Raw genomic sequence first — 7,500 nt, forward strand, 5'->3', positions numbered from 1 at the left:
ATAGCCCTCACCAGGGCTAAACAACCACCAATCGGTCGCCGAAGGGACGGGCACCTTCATTGGACAAGAACCATGGTCATTGGATGAACCAAACCCACAAGGTGATAGCTGGGATAGAGCACCTGCCCAGGACAAGGCTCAATATCCTCCCACCACCAAGCTGGGCAACGTGGATCAAAAGTTAGGACACATCGGGCGCCGAAGGGTCTGGTCAAACCACTAAATCGGTCGCCGGCGGGAAAATGTCCAAAGTACCATGGTTCTGAGGGTCTGACTTCCCTCAAAACTGTCCGTTACTCATTTTCTATTCGGACTGAGCAGTTTGACACCACCCCCGTCTCTCTAGGACATGGAAGTCCTGTTGCCAAAAACCAGGTTTCTGAAATCGCGCCGGTACCTGTCTGGTCGACCCGCCACTGAGTGTGTAATCCAAAACAGGCCAAATATCGATGAAGCCCTGAACCTCACAGGGCTTCTGTGCGCCCCACCATCGGGGGTCAAATTCAACAAAAACGTGATAAATCAAAAAGTACACATCCGATCTTGATGGGGTTTTTTTTTGCACGAAAGTGCATAAATAGACGAGCATTTACATTCAATTAAAAACGTTTTTGTATAAAACATTTTAATAGGAAATCGTGTTTCAAGTTTTGGGAAAAAAGTGAATGTCACAGGATGCATAGGTTCCTGTGGATGCGAATTTTTTTTTACATTATGTAATTGTTGCCCATCACGAGAGAGGGTATGAGACGAAATTTGGGACCTCTAGCCCTTCGGGAAGTATTTTTAATCATTTTTTGAAAATTACAGAAATTGGTCGAAAAAATGACAGAGTCCCACTTTTCACAGCCGTGCACCTGGTGATTGAAAACGTGCATCTGGTAACCCAAAAATGCGGTTCTCAATGCGCTTGCCGGTGTTACAGATATACATGTCCGATAATGATGCACCCTACTACGGACCTTTTTCAATGGGGGTCGGCCTGAATTATTTATGGAAGGTATGATTACTTTTTTTTTCTCCGTGCAACTGGTGATTGAAAACGTGCACCTGGTCACCCAAAACACGGTTCTCTATGCGGTTAGCGGTGTTCCCGAGATTCATGTCCGATAATGATGCACCCTACTACGGACCTTTTCAATGGGGGCCGGTCCGAATTATTTATGGAAGGTATGATTTTTTTTTTTCTCTCTCCGTGCAACTGGTGATTGAAAACGTGCATCTGGTAACCCAAAACACGGTTCTCTATGCGGTTAGCGGTGTTCCCGAGATTCATGTCCGATAATGATGCACCCTACTACGGACCTTTTCAATGGGGGCCGGTCCGAATTATTTATGGAAGGTATGATTTTTTTTTTTTTTCAACACTTTTCCCCTCTTTTTCTCTCTCTGCCGGGGCCGGCCCTGGGTGCTTTATGGACGGTTTAAAACATGACTATGGATGCAAATGCTCATTTTCCTCCGTGCACCTGGTGATTGAAAACGTGCATCTGGTAACCCAAAAATTATAAAAGGGTTTTAAATACTTTTACCCGTCATTCTATTGATATAGCCCGCTAGGGGAGTGCCCCACTACGGCCCTCTCTCTGTCAGGGCCGTCCTTGGGTGCTTTTTACACACTTTAAGAAATCACGATGGATGCAGATTGCTATTAATCCTCCGTGCAACTGGTGATTGAAAACGTGCATCTGGTAACCCAAAATTTCAAATATGGTTCAAAATGAATTTAAAGGCACCCCTCTCATTGTTGCCCGCTATGGGAGCACCCCACTAAGGCCCTGTCTCGGTCGGGCCCGTCCTGAGTGCTTTATAGACACTTTAAGAAATCGCGATGGATGCAGATTGCTATTAATCCTCCGTGCAACTGGTGATTGAAAATGTGCAACTGGTGATTGAAAACGTGCACCTGGTCACCCAAAACACGGTTCTCTATGCGGTTAGCGGTGTTCCATCTATTCATGTCCGCTTATGGCGCACCCTACTACGGACCTTTAGCAATGGGGGCCGGCCCGAATTATTTATGGAAGGTCTGATGATGATTTTTTTTTTTTTTCACCATCTCTTTCTCTCTCTGCCGGGGCCGGCCAAGAGTGCTTTATGGACGGTTTAAAACATGACTATGGATGCAAATGCTCATTTTCCTCCGTGCACCTGGTGATTGAAAACGTGCATCTGGTAACCCAAAAATTATAAAAGGGTTTTAAATACTTTTACCCGTCATTCTATTGATATAGCCCGCTAGGGGAGTGCCCCACTACGGCCCTCTCTCTGTCAGGGCCGTCCTTGGGTGCTTTTTACACACTTTAAGAAATCACGATGGATGCAGATTGCTATTAATCCTCCGTGCAACTGGTGATTGAAAACGTGCATCTGGTAACCCAAAATTTCAAATATGGTTCAAAATGAATTTAAAGGCACCCCTCTCATTGTTGCCCGCTATGGGAGCACCCCACTAAGGCCCTGTCTCGGTCGGGCCCGTCCTGAGTGCTTTATAGACACTTTAAGAAATCGCGATGGATGCAGATTGCTATTAATCCTCCGTGCAACTGGTGATTGAAAATGTGCAACTGGTGATTGAAAACGTGCACCTGGTCACCCAAAACACGGTTCTCTATGCGGTTAGCGGTGTTCCATCTATTCATGTCCGCTTATGGCGCACCCTACTACGGACCTTTAGCAATGGGGGCCGGCCCGAATTATTTATGGAAGGTCTGATGATGATTTTTTTTTTTTTTCACCATCTCTTTCTCTCTCTGCCGGGGCCGGCCAAGAGTGCTTTATGGACGGTTTAAAACATGACTATGGATGCAAATGCTCATTTTCCTCCGTGCACCTGGTGATTGAAAACGTGCATCTGGTAACCCAAAAATTATAAAAGGGTTTTAAATACTTTTACCCGTCATTCTATTGATATAGCCCGCTAGGGGAGTGCCCCACTACGGCCCTCTCTCTGTCAGGGCCGTCCTTGGGTGCTTTTTACACACTTTAAGAAATCACGATGGATGCAGATTGCTATTAATCCTCCGTGCAACTGGTGATTGAAAACGTGCATCTGGTAACCCAAAATTTCAAATATGGTTCAAAATGAATTTAAAGGCACCCCTCTCATTGTTGCCCGCTATGGGAGCACCCCACTAAGGCCCTGTCTCGGTCGGGCCCGTCCTGAGTGCTTTATAGACACTTTAAGAAATCGCGATGGATGCAGATTGCTATTAATCCTCCGTGCAACTGGTGATTGAAAATGTGCAACTGGTGATTGAAAACGTGCACCTGGTCACCCAAAACACGGTTCTCTATGCGGTTAGCGGTGTTCCATCTATTCATGTCCGCTTATGGCGCACCCTACTACGGACCTTTAGCAATGGGGGCCGGCCCGAATTATTTATGGAAGGTCTGATGATGATTTTTTTTTTTTTTTCACCATCTCTTTCTCTCTCTGCCGGGGCCGGCCAAGAGTGCTTTATGGACGGTTTAAAACATGACTATGGATGCAAATGCTCATTTTCCTCCGTGCACCTGGTGATTGAAAACGTGCATCTGGTAACCCAAAAATTATAAAAGGGTTTTAAATACTTTTACCCGTCATTCTATTGATATAGCCCGCTAGGGGAGTGCCCCACTACGGCCCTCTCTCTGTCAGGGCCGTCCTTGGGTGCTTTTTACACACTTTAAGAAATCACGATGGATGCAGATTGCTATTAATCCTCCGTGCAACTGGTGATTGAAAACGTGCATCTGGTAACCCAAAATTTCAAATATGGTTCAAAATGAATTTAAAGGCACCCCTCTCATTGTTGCCCGCTATGGGAGCACCCCACTAAGGCCCTGTCTCGGTCGGGCCCGTCCTGAGTGCTTTATAGACACTTTAAGAAATCGCGATGGATGCAGATTGCTATTAATCCTCCGTGCAACTGGTGATTGAAAATGTGCAACTGGTGATTGAAAACGTGCACCTGGTCACCCAAAACACGGTTCTCTATGCGGTTAGCGGTGTTCCATCTATTCATGTCCGCTTATGGCGCACCCTACTACGGACCTTTAGCAATGGGGGCCGGCCCGAATTATTTATGGAAGGTCTGATGATGATTTTTTTTTTTTTTTCACCATCTCTTTCTCTCTCTGCCGGGGCCGGCCAAGAGTGCTTTATGGACGGTTTAAAACATGACTATGGATGCAAATGCTCATTTTCCTCCGTGCACCTGGTGATTGAAAACGTGCATCTGGTAACCCAAAAATTATAAAAGGGTTTTAAATACTTTTACCCGTCATTCTATTGATATAGCCCGCTAGGGGAGTGCCCCACTACGGCCCTCTCTCTGTCAGGGCCGTCCTTGGGTGCTTTTTACACACTTTAAGAAATCACGATGGATGCAGATTGCTATTAATCCTCCGTGCAACTGGTGATTGAAAACGTGCATCTGGTAACCCAAAATTTCAAATATGGTTCAAAATGAATTTAAAGGCACCCCTCTCATTGTTGCCCGCTATGGGAGCACCCCACTAAGGCCCTGTCTCGGTCGGGCCCGTCCTGAGTGCTTTATAGACACTTTAAGAAATCGCGATGGATGCAGATTGCTATTAATCCTCCGTGCAACTGGTGATTGAAAATGTGCAACTGGTGATTGAAAACGTGCACCTGGTCACCCAAAACACGGTTCTCTATGCGGTTAGCGGTGTTCCATCTATTCATGTCCGCTTATGGCGCACCCTACTACGGACCTTTAGCAATGGGGGCCGGCCCGAATTATTTATGGAAGGTCTGATGATGATTTTTTTTTTTTTTCACCATCTCTTTCTCTCTCTGCCGGGGCCGGCCAAGAGTGCTTTATGGACGGTTTAAAACATGACTATGGATGCAAATGCTCATTTTCCTCCGTGCACCTGGTGATTGAAAACGTGCATCTGGTAACCCAAAAATTATAAAAGGGTTTTAAATACTTTTACCCGTCATTCTATTGATATAGCCCGCTAGGGGAGTGCCCCACTACGGCCCTCTCTCTGTCAGGGCCGTCCTTGGGTGCTTTTTACACACTTTAAGAAATCACGATGGATGCAGATTGCTATTAATCCTCCGTGCAACTGGTGATTGAAAACGTGCATCTGGTAACCCAAAATTTCAAATATGGTTCAAAATGAATTTAAAGGCACCCCTCTCATTGTTGCCCGCTATGGGAGCACCCCACTAAGGCCCTGTCTCGGTCGGGCCCGTCCTGAGTGCTTTATAGACACTTTAAGAAATCGCGATGGATGCAGATTGCTATTAATCCTCCGTGCAACTGGTGATTGAAAATGTGCAACTGGTGATTGAAAACGTGCACCTGGTCACCCAAAACACGGTTCTCTATGCGGTTAGCGGTGTTCCATCTATTCATGTCCGCTTATGGCGCACCCTACTACGGACCTTTAGCAATGGGGGCCGGCCCGAATTATTTATGGAAGGTCTGATGATGATTTTTTTTTTTTTTTCACCATCTCTTTCTCTCTCTGCCGGGGCCGGCCAAGAGTGCTTTATGGACGGTTTAAAACATGACTATGGATGCAAATGCTCATTTTCCTCCGTGCACCTGGTGATTGAAAACGTGCATCTGGTAACCCAAAAATTATAAAAGGGTTTTAAATACTTTTACCCGTCATTCTATTGATATAGCCCGCTAGGGGAGTGCCCCACTACGGCCCTCTCTCTGTCAGGGCCGTCCTTGGGTGCTTTTTACACACTTTAAGAAATCACGATGGATGCAGATTGCTATTAATCCTCCGTGCAACTGGTGATTGAAAACGTGCATCTGGTAACCCAAAATTTCAAATATGGTTCAAAATGAATTTAAAGGCACCCCTCTCATTGTTGCCCGCTATGGGAGCACCCCACTAAGGCCCTGTCTCGGTCGGGCCCGTCCTGAGTGCTTTATAGACACTTTAAGAAATCGCGATGGATGCAGATTGCTATTAATCCTCCGTGCAACTGGTGATTGAAAATGTGCAACTGGTGATTGAAAACGTGCACCTGGTCACCCAAAACACGGTTCTCTATGCGGTTAGCGGTGTTCCATCTATTCATGTCCGCTTATGGCGCACCCTACTACGGACCTTTAGCAATGGGGGCCGGCCCGAATTATTTATGGAAGGTCTGATGATGATTTTTTTTTTTTTTCACCATCTCTTTCTCTCTCTGCCGGGGCCGGCCAAGAGTGCTTTATGGACGGTTTAAAACATGACTATGGATGCAAATGCTCATTTTCCTCCGTGCACCTGGTGATTGAAAACGTGCATCTGGTAACCCAAAAATTATAAAAGGGTTTTAAATACTTTTACCCGTCATTCTATTGATATAGCCCGCTAGGGGAGTGCCCCACTACGGCCCTCTCTCTGTCAGGGCCGTCCTTGGGTGCTTTTTACACACTTTAAGAAATCACGATGGATGCAGATTGCTATTAATCCTCCGTGCAACTGGTGATTGAAAACGTGCATCTGGTAACCCAAAAATTATAAAACGGTTTTAAATACTTTTACCGGTCATTCTATTGATATAGCCCGCTATGGGAGCACCCCACTAAGGCCCTGTCTCGGTCGGGGCCGTCCTTCAGTGCTTTATATACAGTTTCATATATTACGATGGATGCAGATTGTGATTGTTTTCCAAAAGACCCGTGTGCATCTGGTAACCCAAAAATTATAAAACTGTTTTAAATCATTTTACCGGTCATTCTATTGATATAGCCCGCTAGGGGAGTACCCTACTACGGCCCTCTCTCGGTCAGGCCCGTCCTTAGGTGCTTTATATACAGTTTAAGATATTACGATGGATGCAGATTGTGATTGTTTTCCAAAAGACCCGTGTGCATCTGGTAACCCAAAAATTAAAATATGGTTCAAAACCCGGGTAACACCACTCTATTTACGGACATGACAGTAGAGCTTACCCCCTGGAGCTATTGACCTCCAGGCTTGTAGGCCCTTACTCACCACCCGGGTATCACCCCTCTATTTCGGGGATGATACCAGCAGGGGACCCCCCCCACCTCCACAACCTCGCATACCAGGTGAACCAGGGCACCCACACTTAAGCACCCCTCCTCGGACATTAAAGCAGATAACCGCGCTGTTATGAACCGCGTGCACCTGGTCACCCAAATGGAACTTGTGCACCTGGTCACCCAAAAGGACCGGCGTGCACCTGGTCACCCAAAGGCCGGCGTGCACCTGGTCACCCAAAAGGACCATGTGCACCTGGTCACCCAAAGGCCGGCGTGCACCTGGTCACCCAAAAGGACCGTGTGCACCTGGTCACCCAAAGGCCGGCGTGCACCTGGTCACCCAAAGGACCATGTGCACCTGGTCACCCAAAAGGACCATGTGCACCTGGTCACCCAAAGGCCGGCGTGCACCTGGTCACCCAAAAGGACCATGTGCACCTGGTCACCCAAAGGCCGGCGTGCACCTGGTCACCCAAAGGACCATGTGCACCTGGTCACCCAAAAGGACCATGTGCACCTGGTCACCCAA

This window comes from Oncorhynchus mykiss, unplaced genomic scaffold, assembly GCF_013265735.2.
Source record: "Oncorhynchus mykiss isolate Arlee unplaced genomic scaffold, USDA_OmykA_1.1 un_scaffold_60, whole genome shotgun sequence".
NCBI lineage: Eukaryota > Metazoa > Chordata > Actinopteri > Salmoniformes > Salmonidae > Oncorhynchus > Oncorhynchus mykiss.